We start from the raw sequence: 14,714 nt of genomic DNA on the forward strand, positions 1-14,714 counted from the left end.
TCGGTATCCATTGTGGCAATAGAGACCATAATGGGCTGGTCTGAAGAGATGTCCAGAGGTCATGTTGGGTGAATTATGTAGAGGCATTCCTTGATGTAGTGGTACGCGCTTGCTGTGTTCTTTAGTGATGATACTAATGATGTCCGTGATGTCCGTGATGTCCATGGTGACCGTGATGGGGTGGTCCGTGATGATGACCAGGTCCACCCAGATGAATATCAATGTGCGGCATTATGCCGTGGAGTGGTCCATGGTGTGGTGGGCAGTGGGGGGGTGGGCAGTGGGGGGGTGGGCAGTGTTGAGGTGGGCAGTGGGGGGGTGGACAGTGTTGAGGTGGTCCGTGGTGAGGGGGTCCGTGGTGAGGTGGTCCATGATGAGGGGGTCCGTGGTGTGGAGGTCCGCAGTATCCGTGATGACTCATCTTGTTCTGAATTTAAAATTTTGAAATTAAATCTATTGATTAAAAACAAAACGCAAATAAGGGTTGTGGCTTTTTGAACGATGTGGTAAAGAATGCAATTACTTCAAGCACGAGGAAGAGAAGAATTATTGATTTGTTGTTTAAATGAATATTTTCTAAAAATCCATATGTAATTGAAATTTAAATCAAAAAGGCAATTTGTTAGTGACAATGGAAGACAGCTGTTGTTTAGTGACAATGGAAGACAGCTGTTGTTAGTTAGTGACAATAGAATACAGCTGCTGTTGTGCGTAAAAATGGTCACACTTACCTATTTGAACTTCGAAACAGTAAGCAAATAATAATAATGCTGTATTTGTAAATAAACGAAAACAGATATTATTTATAGTGATTTATTTTTGGTGTATTATCCCGTGTTGCGCTACCTCTTTCTTCAGGTAAAGAAGTACAAAATTAGACGTACACAAAATTATATCTTTTAACTTCTATTTTATAAAAAAAAGATAAAATATCGTGAATCAGCAAAATTCACAAAGTTATTACTAACAAATAATGATAAAACTCTTACCGTAAGTTGATCAGCAAATGACACCAAAAGCGAGCAAGGTTTATCAACACTAGCGTGATAATATTGAATACAGGCTTTATATTACCTCTAGCTTCTAGTAGCGGTGAATCATTATTTATAATAGTATCACCTACGATAAGGTTAAATTATTATGGATGCGGATTCGATAAGAATATTCGATGATTGATGAATTTCAAAAGAATAATAATGAGTGCCACCAACCTTTCAATTTTTGGAATAAGGTTACAAACTGAACAAAAATCATAACATAATACATTCTATATTTATAAAGTGATTAATAGAGATGATAGTGATTTTTTTAAAATCGTGAAATAGAAAACTGTAGAAATTTCCAGAAATATCTTTGGTTAGTTGAAGCAGTATTTAAAATAATACAATGCAATACTTGTATTCTAATATCTTTGTGTAGTTGAAGCCATATAAAAATATTACAATACAATACTTATATTTGGTTGAAGACAACCGGTTTTGAATATCAAAATGCCATCATGATTTTTAAAGTATGAAATTGAATTAAGGGTTCCTTTCACGGTCAATCCTATCTACAAGTAAATATGTACACATTTCTATGGACGTCTTGGTACTAAACGTCGTTAACTTTAACAAAACGAAGATAATGTTGGTCGAAGTGTGATGCAGTTAAATATGAACAAAAGAAATAGAAATATAATAATATCCGATTAACTCAGTGGTAGAGCATGGCCCCTGCAAGGTCCTGAGTTCAAATCTTAAAAGCGACCTTATCTTTTTATGATTTTCCTATTACAACTTTTAGAATGCAAAAATCCATGAAATGTATTGTTTGTTAAGTTAACAATATTTTTTTAAATGCAACGCCCCATGAAGAACCAGGTGATACGAATCAACCACATGTACTAAAATAAAAGATTTCAATTGAAGTATATACGAAAGAATTTCCTTCTATTTATCTTTATATTCCACAAGGAAGCATACTATGGTCCGTCTTATTTACTATTTACATAAGTGATCTATGCAACATGAAAAACTACAGATAAATTGTTAGTTATGCGGACGATACAGTTTTACAATTCAAATCTAAAGATTGGACTAAGGTGTAAAATATAGAGGAAATAGGAATCACGTTAGTGAAAACGTGGTTAGACACAAACTTACTTACACTAAACACATCGAAAAAAATTCACAACGTACAGTATTAAAAAAAAAAACAGAGGACAGCCAAAAAATAAGACAAAAATCATAAAAACACATGAATGCATAGACACTTACATCTGCGATTGCCCTTCTCTATAAAATACAGACCAAATAAAATATCTAGGAATCATAATAGACAATGACATCAAGTTAATAATCATATTAAACACACCACAAATAAATTCCACAAAACAATACATATTTTCCTGAACATAAGAAACGTATTTTAATTAAAACAAATGAAAATGATATATTATGCAATTTGCCAATCCATTACAAAATACGGTATAATTATATATAATAATATAATGGTAATGGTTATAATTGCTTAAGGAAGAGCAACAAACTGTCAACAACAACAAATCGGTAATGTGGAAATTAAACAGCAAACTATCATAAAGGTAATACATAAAAAACATTGAATGACTGACAGTGACCAAATATTACAGTTGACCAAAACATGTTTGATAAAACATAAAAACTCCGTCGATAAGTACAAGCTTTGGACGAAGACACTAGAAGAAAAATCGCCTGTGGCGCTTTTCCGTGTTTTTGTAAGAGTTATCACTAAATGTCCACTCCCTTCGCATTCGTTACTTAATCCAATCGGGGATTCCATTGTTTCAGAGGCTATGAGATTATTGAGAAAATTAGAATAATAAATAGTGAATCAGTTCAAAATAATAATAGCTGTATTTTGAACTTTCATTTTTATTTTAAACTTTTCTATGCTCACATGTCCCTAAATCAGGTTTTGGTGGCATAGCCCTGTCTTGCACGAACCCCTTCAATAAAATTATAGAAACCCCTTTTTTACTGTATAGTTTTTTGGCTTTCAAATGGGTCCCCCAGACTCAATGTTCCCACGGGCCCCTTCACGACTTTAGACGGGCCTGCCCAAGTCAGCAAAATATTTTTCAATACTCAAAAAGCAATTCGTTTAGTCGTCTCAGGAACACAATAATCTAAAAAAATCAGCACATTTGAGAATCAGCCAGCTTAAATTTGAACGAGGATTCATATACTTAGCGACCACAAATAATAGCAACTGATATACCAACTCCTAGATGGATACATTTAATGATCCTAGCTAAGCTTAGCCGAAATCTAACATTTTATCCACGAAATAATGTTTTTTTTTTCAACTGAGCCCTTGCCCGGAATAACGTTGTATCCAACAATATTCTAGTTCAAATATATATGAAAAAACGAATCCAGTTATGTTTCATTACATTTTATATTCGAAATGCAATAGGCATAATATAAAAAATAAAATTCTTAAGCGCTTTAAATAAAAAGTGGTGAAGAAAGGCTATTAATTTAGAATTTACGACAAGAATTGATGCTGAAATTGTGAAAAAAATTTGCATATATCTCGAAAAACATTATTTCACAAAATGCTTTTTTCCCTAATTCCCTCAGGATAGCCTTATATAAACCAACATACTCATCTAACAAAATTCACACATGTCATTGATGCAGCAAATAACAATATGGCTAAGTCAAACGATTTGCCTTCAAGATATTACCGTGAGATCTACAGTTAAAAAGTAGGATTAAATATTTTTTCGGGATAAATACTGCTGTCCCATATCCATCAGCTTATTGGCGTTGATAGCTTTCCAGTTTGAAAATAAGATGTTCGTTTACCCCCTGTATTGCCATGAATTAGACCACGCTGCGTGACTTTGACAGACATCATGTATAACATTCTTCCACAAACCAATATCTTGCTGCCACAGGCCTAAAATTGTAGTCATTACCATTGTCCATAACATTATTCCGGGTAAGGGCCATTGAGTTTATATTACCTCAATGGCAAGGGATCAATTGTTCTTAAGAACATCAATTACCATAATTTTAAAAATGTTGTCGATTTGTTTACATGAGTCAGACGAAAGCAAACGTAAAGTGACTAGGGTGTCGCAACTCAGGTAGGTTAGATAGGTACCTAATTGTAAATATCTTTATTTGCGTCGTAGAATAAGTTTCACTTACAATAATCTATTAAAATAAATACGGTGTATCTTTAAAGATAAAAGGAACATGAACATATCAAATAAAACAGTGGTTGTGCCAAAATAAGTAAATATATTCGTTGATCACAGAGATAAGTTAATTAATTATTTATAATTTGCCAAAGATAACAATATGTACCTACTGCTGATTGACATCATGTGACAGACTTTGTTACGACTGTCATGGATTATTCCATTGGTTTCTGTTGAAAAACCAATGAAATATTCCATGTTATATGTTTTAATGAATGCAGTGTAGTTGTTGGTTCTCTTTGATGTCCATGGTTGTCATATAATGGAGTCCGTGGTGAATTATGGTCATAAGATGATCCGTGGTGTCATTCACGATGCTGTGATTGTCCATGTTTAATACCGTGATTCGTTTTTTTGTATTTTTATTGATGATGTTTGTTTGTTGTTAAATACTACAAACAAACATAATCTCGGTATTAAGCATTGTCCATGTTTAATACCGTGATTCGTTTTTTGTAGTTTTATTGATGATGTCTGTTTGTTGTTAAATACAACAAACAAACATCATCACGGTATTAAACATTGTCCATGTTTAATACCGTGATTCGTTTTTTGTAGTTTTATTGATGATGTTTGTTGTTGTTAAGTACCGTGGTAGAGGTTATGATTTTGCGGTGCTTCTTAATGATGGTGTGGCCCGTGATTATGACCAGGAGTCAGATGAATATCAATATGTGGCATTATGGTGTGGGGTGGGCCGTGGTGTGGTGGGCCATGTTGCGGTGGGCAGTGGGGGGGTGGGCAGTGGTGAGGGGGTCCGTGGTGAGGTGGTCCGTGGTCGTGGTGAGGAGGTCCGTGGTGAGGTGGCCCGTGGTGGGGTGGTCCGTGATGGGGAGGTCCGCAGTGTCCGTGTTGACTCATCTTCTTTTGATTTTACGAAAGCTTAAAACAAACATCCGAATAATTGATAAGATTAAAATACTCGTACATTGGTACCCACGAATATATTATACAAGAATCATGAGAAAAAAATAAATTTATATATATAGGGAGTTATAAACATATATACACAAATGTTATGTAACATCTATTCTCTTTTCAATTCATCATTTTTAGTAAAAATCAAAACTTAAAACAAAATATACATATTGATCCGATAACGCCAAGTATAACCAAATAATTTTAACAAAGGTTGCTCGAGGCTCACATTAATTAATTAAATGATAACATTTTTTAGGCCGATGCCAACGGATGAAACTTATTTATATTTAAGATTAATAAAAACAGAGCCTAACCATTAAAATGTTTTTTGTAAAACGGTTTGAACATTTTATAAAACCATAAAATTAACATCCGAATTTTTGGTAATGCAGTTTCAATAATATTTCATTCCTAAAAAGAATTAAAAAATTACTTAAAAAAATATACATTTTGGTCTGTATTCTTCAAAAGGGGGTTGACAGCTGCTTAACTTCCAGAAAACAATTATAATGCCAAGGGAACGGCTACGCGGCCTTTTTCATGCAAAACTTAAATTTTCATTTGAGGCCAAAATACCCAACCAAACTGAAATATATGCTTTTAATCAAATGGTACAGCATCTAGTACGGATATGTGCTACTTTATTTTACTGTGTTTTAAATTACGATGTTACAGGGCATTAAACAATTAAAGTTTGCGCGATTTTCTATGCAGTTTCGACAATTTTTTAAATAATTATTTTTAAATAAATAATCTTCCCCTACCTACCGTTCAAATATAATGAAAATAAAATTAAAAATAGCACAAAAAGGCATTGTTTGAGTGGAAATTTTAATGCGTATTAAACAAGTTTTCGCCTTACAAAATACTTTTTTTAATCACATTATTTTTTTGTTTTATATTTTATCATATTTTTATAGTAAATAAAGCAAAGTATTTTTTAGCCTCAAATCCAAATTTAAGTTTTGTATGGAGGGGGCCGTGAGACAAGACGTAACCCAAATTACAAATTAATATTAACCATTTGCATATAACAGTTATAGTAGCAATAAATGATGCAATGATAATACACTGGCTCTTACCTAATAAATCTGACGAGCAATAACGAATGAGGAAGCGAGTGAAGTTTGTACTACTAATTGCGTTATTATTGGACTGCGCCTTTTATAATACCTCCGGCCTACAAACATCAACGATAAGGATAATAATAACAAGATTTCGATAAGAGTAATTGAAAACTGACGACTTTCCAACGAACAGATTTGTTTTCAGAAAAACAAAAAAAAACCTTTCATGCTTTGCCCTCTTTATTACATCATCTTTTATTTAATTATAATTTACTATCAGAAGTTGCCCGGGCTTTAATCACAGTAATTTTTCTCTTATTTTGAAGTGTGCAAAATATTATCAAGTATCAACATTCTGTCTTTAGGGGTGAGAAAAGTGGGTGAGGGTGGTTTTTTTATTTATATGCAAACTGTCCCCAATAAGGTCAAATTTGGAACGAAATTTCATCAAACTCGGTATAAATGAATTATGTTTTCTATTTGTAAACAGCACAACTGAGCACTGTTGCGTTTCCCGTCCTCAGTGGCTTAACCTAACACAAACAACGTATGTCCTTAAATAGGAATCGAGTGGATTCTTACTGACGTCTACCTACTGTCAGTTTAGCTAGAATGGCTGAAGTCGAAGTGTTTAGCATTGTATTATTGTATATGTTGCTCTAAAAACCAGTTTTTAGTTAGAACGCGTTTTCTCTAGTTAAAACTAGTTTATACTGAATACCTTTACTACAACTAGAATTTCCTAGCTATAACTAGAGTTTACTGCTATTGTTTATTTTAGATAACACTAGTTTCAACTTTGATCATTAGGTAAAACTAGTTTTAGCTAGAGAAACTTGTTTGGGGGAAATAATTCAATCAAAAGCAATGAAGGATTGATTGATTGGGATTAAAAATATTTGTATTGTTTAATACAATATTTATGGAGAATAGTGGTCACCAGAGGCGGCTCTAGAAGTCCAGAAGTAGAAGGTCAATTGAAAAAGAAATGAAATGATAATACGTTTTGCTAAAAACGCCAAGGTATGTAATTAATTTGCCGGTTCCCACCTATTCTGAAACCGGTATTACAATATTGTTTAATTTAAGATTATTTTTCTAATTATTTACACAAATAACGTTCAATGTTTTTTTTTCTTTTCTTTTTAAGTTCTTTTGTATTTTCTATTAAAAGTTTTTTAATCACCAACTCCAAACTCAGTCCATTGTTTATCGGTAGACTTAAAAAGTAAACAATGGAAGCAAAAGTACCTTTACGTTAATTTTATTGTACCCGCAAACGCATTAATAAAAATTACAACTATTTTAAACCTATTTATTTTTCTCTCTTTTAAAATAAACTAACTGTCACTTTATTTGAAAACGTTTGTCATGATTCAGTGAATTGTTTGTGATTTCTTTCGATAAAATATATCCACAGAATTTGCGATATTAAATTATTTCTTGCAAATTACGTCAACAATGATAAACATAATTTCGCGAACACATTCAAGTTCAAGATTATCTAATCTTTTTTATTTTTTTTACATAAAATATATGATAATACATTACAACATTTCTTTATTTATGATACATTAAATCACCATACTAGGCGATCGCCTGTTTCACGGTGACCAATGGAATATAGTTATGTGAGGTCTAGTGTGAACAGATGAACTAAATATATAAAAGTGTTGAAAATAGGAAGGATTACAGTAGAAAATTTATAACAGAAAAACGAAAATAAAAAAAAGGATAAAGAAGAATAAGACATGCTGTTATAAAATAGAAAACAGAAAAACGAGAAAAAATACTTAGGTCGTAGATATCTGTATCTCACCGCATTCATGTCCAATTCTCTTTAAAATAAATTTTGTATGTTATTAAGCATACTTCAGACATGATAGTATTTACGTCCTTTGTCTGTCTCAAAGAGAAATAAAGGAGATAGCTCTGGGACAAAACTTAAAGTGACCCACACTAGGTATATACAGTGGCTTCTCATTTGGACGCTAGATGGCACTGAAACTCGCTATTACCGTACGATTATGTTCGAATAAAAATTAAATTAATAATCGGGTAGTTTGTTAAATCCTTTTTTTAATATTAATACTATTGCAGGATATTTTGGGAGGTCAATGACCAAAAAACCTCGTAGAAGAGCTGCCACTGGTGGTCACACATCTATCTCATTACAAAAATTATCATTCACTAAAGGAACATTGAAACATTGAAACATTAATGGGTACGAATCACCTCCCATAATTGTAACATCAGGCGTACCCCAGGGGTCCAATCTTGGCCCACTGCTTTTCTTAATATTTATTAACGACCTTGGCCCCATGTTACGCTGTGATTTTGTTCTATTTGCCGATGATCTCAAGATTTACCGCAAAATTTCCACTGATTCTGATCATGTTAAGCTTCAAGAAGACCTTTGCACACTAAATAGCTGGTGCATTCAAAACGATATGTTTTTAAATATTGAAAAATGTTACATTATTACTTTTACTCGTAACAGAAAACGAAAGGATTTTGCATATTCCATTAATAATGTACGATTAAATGCAGTCACCACTATAAGAGATCTAGGAATCACTCTTGATTCAAAGTTTATATTTGATGTACACATAAATGATATTATAAGTAAATCAATGAAAATGATTGGATTCATTCATAGAATATCGAAACCATTTAAATACCCCCAATCCATTATAACATTATACAACTCGTTGGTCAGAAGCAAATTGGAATATGGGAGTGTTATCTGGAACCCACATTATATAAAATATTCTAAAAGTATTGAATCTGTGCAAAAAAAATTCCTAAGACTGTTATCATATAAACTTGGATTAAATGCCTCACTCAAATCTTATGAAGAACGTCTACTAAACTTCAAATTTACGACATTGGAAAAAAGAAGACAATTTGCAGACTTAATATGTTTATATAAAATTATTCATGATAAACTTCTTACCTCTAATTATCTGAGCAATATTCATATTAAAGTCCCTAATAGACATAATTTAAGGAGCCAAAATATATTCCATATTGAAATATTTAATAACAATATTGCATATTTCAATCCACTATCTAGAATGTTTCGTCTGTACAATACAGTTGAATGCGACCTTATAGATATATTCGCAAACAGTCTCGCATATTTTAAAAAAACAAATCAACCATCTTCTACCATGATATGTTATGGAGAACAGTTAAGAGATATAATTGCTTTATTATTTTCTTTACTTTTCTTCCTTATCCTTTCTCTGTACATTTACTATATTTTATATTTCATACTTAATATTCATGTTTTATATTTATTTTTAATTATTATTATATTCGTTCTTTTTTCTTTCACTACTAGCATCTCCGCCTAATATCAACTAAACCTTGTTTACGCATGCTGTGAACATTTTTAATTGGGGTGTTAATATCTGTGCACATTCCCACCGAAATAATATAAATGTAATAATTGTTAACACTCTGTAAATGTTTCAAACAATAAATAAATAAATAAATCACAGAGCCATGTGTCTGTCGACTCAACCCGCCCGAGTCAGGCGACACTGCTCGACCAACTAGAATCGTTCTGATGCGTCAAGTGCAAGCTAAAGTAACCTTGACCTGGGTCAAAACAGTTTTCATTTTGTCGTAACGCGTTTTGCCTAGTTAAACCAGTTTTAGCTGGCATTAATTTTTGACCAGCGGTAAATTTTAGTTGTAACAAAGGAATTCAGTATTATCTAGTTTTAGTAAGAACGCGTTCTAACGGGTAAAAACGGGTTTTCACTGTAACATATGTAATAGATCTGTAATTTTTAACGTTGCGGAGCTTAAATAGAGCTACTTTGATATAAAATTTTGTAGATTTGCATATTTGATAGTACATTATGTAGTTAGGTAGGAATATATAAATACACATTGTCTAGCATCCCTTCTACAAAAAGTTACCGACCGCCACTGATGTACAGATAGTTTTTACATGTTTAACCGTTTTATTTTAGAAGTCTAGTGGACAAATGCGACCGGCTCCAGGTTTTATCCTTAGCTAGCTTAGCCCTCCATCCGATGATAGTATCCTCCATTCGATCACGAACTTTAAAAAAATCTTGACGGGATTATGGTATCTAAAATCGGTTAGCTTCGACCAACAAAATACGTAAGTAATAAAGAAATAAAAAAATTCAGTGCAGTAGTTATTTGTGGAATTTTTTAAAGATGTGGTCAAAATTTTTATTTTAGTAACATAAAATATATCATGATCATCAAATCACAATGTAAAAATAGGCATTCATATTATCTTATTGTTGTTATTCAGTGTGTTACTTTTTTCAAAAAATAGGTAGGTACTCCAATAATATATTTTATTCGTTTAAAATTCATCAATCATTGAACATTCTTATCGAATACATATTCATAATAATTTATAATCTTATCGAGGGAGTTTGTATTGCACAAACAAAAATTTCTGCCAATTTTGATAAAATTTAAATATTGTAATTTAAAAATTTAACTATGTATTCTCGGTTTTTTTTGTTGTTTGTTTTTGGGGTGTTATGCCGTGTTGCGCTAACTCCTTCTTTAGCCGACGTTTCGGACAGCGTTGCAGTGTCCATCATCAGGGCAGATCCGGTAGATCCGAAGATGTGCTAAAGAAGGAGTTAGCGCAACACGGCATAACACCCCAAAAACAAACAAAAAAAATGCTTTTGGCCGTGAGAATCTAAAAACTTACATGTATTCTCGGTGTTTGTTTTGCATAAAAATGTTGTGATAATATTTCATTGCAGCAGAACAAAAGAAATGTGAACGTTGGGGGCTTTTGGTTTATTGGAATTAAATTATGTCATTTTTCGTTTTGAGGAAAATTTAAAATAAATCATAATCTTCTCTTTCGCAGATGGCGCTATTTTTTTTTGTTTATTAAAACACACTTTTTGCAATGTATGCTTTAAAATTGGTTTGAATCATCGATACAATATTTGTATTTGTATGCCTATCTTGAAAGAGTTATACGGGCACAACTATTTATTCATATTCATAATATGTACAGGCGGAAACAAATAATTCGTCTTCATATTTTTAATAAAATCGCGCAAAAAGTGACACTCCGAACGCGTAGGTTATCATATTTTGGTTTGCATCTTAGCTACAATAATATTCCAATAGTCGTCATGAAATAACACAGATGGCGTACCTCTCTGATACCAGTGCGTTCCAACACAAGATTGATACAAAATATATTATCCTAATAACTAGGTGTAGGTACTTGAACATATTTCAGAAAATTATATTCTTAGGTTCCCAACTGATACCTTATAATGTCTTCCAATTCGAACTCATCGAGCCGAAGAAAGACGGAAAGCAAGCTTTTCCTTTGGTAATCCATAATTTGATCCAGAATTTGTTTTGGGGGGCAAAGTTGACTTTACAAGTCATCCCCCAATATTTAAATTTTATTTCAAAGGCAGATGTGATAAAATTCTTAATACATTTTGCCGCCTTCACTGTACGCCACCAGGGACGCATATTTGAATTGGTTGCTCTGCAGAACATCAAACTTCATAAAATTCCAAAATTGTCACGTAGATTATTCGTGACATAAACAAAATATTGTGACAATATTTGATTAGATTGGGTTTTACCCGATGAAATAATTAATAAGTCATGGTAATATTAGTCATACATATTATTGATAGCGGATGCATAAACATTTTCAGAATGAAGATTGTCGCGGATTCGAAATCCGTATAATATATTTGAACATCGTTCTGAATGATAAATATACTGATTTCATCCATTATTATTCTTACACTAGAAATGTCTTTCACGTAAAGTTGAATTAACACCAATGTCACAACTGACTTGGTACCTTTTGGTTTTAGCTCACTTACCACTCACATTTCATTAATCAAAATAAAAATTTCATAATGATGATGAAACACAGTTCCGTATTCGAAATTTAAGCAAAGAATGGTCAGACTTTTAAATCATGAAACACTTAGCTGTGTAAAAAAATCACTCAGTACCTGTTATCAGTGTCTTTTTTAAAGGAAAGAAAGGAGAAGAAGCTCTGGGAAGGGCACATGTATGAGGGGTGGGTAGTCATCTGAGGGTCAATGTGTCCAGGAGTGACGAACGTATGAATCCATCCCTCCCACTGCGGTGCAAGGAGATGGGTCGAGGGAGAATCCGGCTGGGAAGGTCAAAAGGTCTCCCTCAATCACCAGAAGGTGGGCAAACGCATTCGCCCAAGACCTAGACAAACCTCACCCCATCAACTCGGGCACCCCTGCTATGTCACCAAACGTAGCGAACCACTTGGGGTGACCTATAGCTGGGGTGTTGGTTATCCAATAAATTGATCCCGGGACAACGGTACTCATACCCGCCTCCCAAATTGACAATCGCATTTTTTGTGTTGTTCTTTATTCTAAGATTATATCGTTTCTCCCTGATAGGGACCATCACTTAGATTGCAATGTTGCTTAAAATGGGTTTAGCCGCGTTTAGTGACCAGATCAGATTCCAATCTCACTCTTTCTCATCTCCGTTCCCTAAGAAAATATTCACTAAATAGGAGATTTCACAGTTCCCTGACTTCTGGCAGTTGGCCCTGGCCATAATTTATAAGAACACATCATTAGCTGTTTACCGAAAAAATCAAGCAACACAAATGAGCCCACTTTTACAACACATGAAACCACATGATAAGTAATACAACAGAACATTTTTTTATTTTTTTTTTATTTACCTAAATCATCTAATTAATAAAAGTTAAATAATTATTAATTATCCTAAATAATAAATATTACCTCAGGTACATCGACGGTATTATCCTAAGCATTTGATTCCTTGCACCAAAACATGGACAATCGGTACAAAACAAACAGCCTCCGAAAATGTTAATTTATTTCACAATAGTTAAATTTTCTGGACAATCTTGTTCGATTTCGTACATTTGGAAGTGTGGGTATTTGTGTGTTTACCATTGTGTTCATTTTTTCTGAATTTCCTTCACTGTGTTCCCAGAAATTAATCAACATAACTTCCTGCAGGACAATTCACGATTAACCGCCATCTTGTGCATAAGCATTCATATGGAAAGGTGTTGATACAAGTAGGTTTAGGGTATGTGTAGGGACCAAATAGAAAAGTGATAAATAAGAACAATTTTGAAAAGTGATATAAAGTCAACAAAAGAAATGGAAAAAAAACTCACACAATGACTAAAGACAAAATGTCTGTACTTCACGACGGTCCCCCACAGCATTCAACGCAAGTTCAATTCTTATCAGTGTGATGTGACGTTTACCAAAAGGTTCCACTTCGAATTATTTAAATAACCCAAACTAAGAAACTAATAATCTTTTTTGTAAAATCTTCCCACTTCATCTTCATCACTTTTCATGTCTTTATATAACTTTTGAAAAGTGTTCTGATCTGTCACTGTTCTGTTATGTTTTTTTTTTATCGTAGACGTATGTGATGTTCACTGCAAAGCGCCATACAAATGGACAGTTTTCATAATTTTCTGGGCCAACTAAATACTTAGTATAACACTTAGTATACTTAGTAATAGTTGATACTATAACTCAAACATAACTTTTTTACTATTTAATAGTCATCAAACATTCAAAATTGTTGGAGTTTGAAGCATTACGTCACTAGCAATGCCCGCCATGGTGGCCATGATGTCCGTGATGTCCATGATGTCCAAAATGTCCATGGTGTCCGTGATGTCCGTGATGTCCATGATGTCCAAAATGGCTGTGATGTCCATGATGTCCGAAGTGTCCGTGATGTCCATAATGGCCATGGTGACCAAAGTGGCTTTGATCCTGGATGATCAGCTGAACACCGGGGGGTCTCATTATGATGCCATGGGGGTGGTGGTGTGGGTGGTGATGTGGGTAGTGATGGTGGCCATGGTGGTTGCCCATTTTTGTTGCGGGACTGAAGATATCTGAAAAACATTAAACATATTGCCACATTGTTATATTTTTTAAAATACAAAAAATAAAACACGTGTTTTAGTCTTGTATTGTCACGAACGCACACTATACAAAATGTTCGGGGAAAGTCCACTAACTGACAGAAAGATAGTACACACGTATTTTAGTCTTGTGTTGAAACGTACGCACACTATACAAAATGTTCGGGGAAAGTCCACTAACTGAGAGAAAGATAGTACACACGTATTTTAGTCTTGTGTTGAAACGTACGCACACTATACAAAGTGTCCGGGGAAAGTCCACTAACTTCAAGAGATTCAGTTTGAGGAGTACAAGTTTAAAAAAACTGTTTCCGAAATTAAAACGATTTTAGTTATTTTACAGGTAAAAAAGTTGATTAGTTTGAATTTCCAAAAAAGTTATTTATCGTTTTCACTTCTACCATCGGGTAAAATCACCTCCCGAAGTTAGTGCACTCTACCCCGGACACGCTGTATTATAAATGAACAACAAAAATTACAAAGCACCTTTAAATTGAATTCATTATAATTATGA

The 14,714-nt window shown here is 33.4% G+C and overlaps 1 long non-coding RNA gene across 1 annotated transcript; it reads right to left on the minus strand.

Annotated features, from left to right (window-relative positions):
- Window positions 1-319: 319 nt before the first annotated feature.
- On the minus strand, window positions 320-1,040 carry LOC149417779 (uncharacterized). Its single transcript, XR_016303101.1, has 2 exons — window positions 990-1,040; window positions 320-427 (listed from the first exon to the last, which is right to left on the minus strand). It is a non-coding gene; the product is annotated as an uncharacterized LOC149417779 (long non-coding RNA).
- Between the last annotated feature and the right edge of the window lie 13,674 nt (window positions 1,041-14,714).

Source organism: Hesperophylax consimilis, chromosome 14 (genome assembly GCF_061612785.1).
Source record: "Hesperophylax consimilis isolate HC1 chromosome 14, BYU_Hcon_1.0, whole genome shotgun sequence".
In the NCBI taxonomy this organism is placed as follows: domain Eukaryota; kingdom Metazoa; phylum Arthropoda; class Insecta; order Trichoptera; family Limnephilidae; genus Hesperophylax; species Hesperophylax consimilis.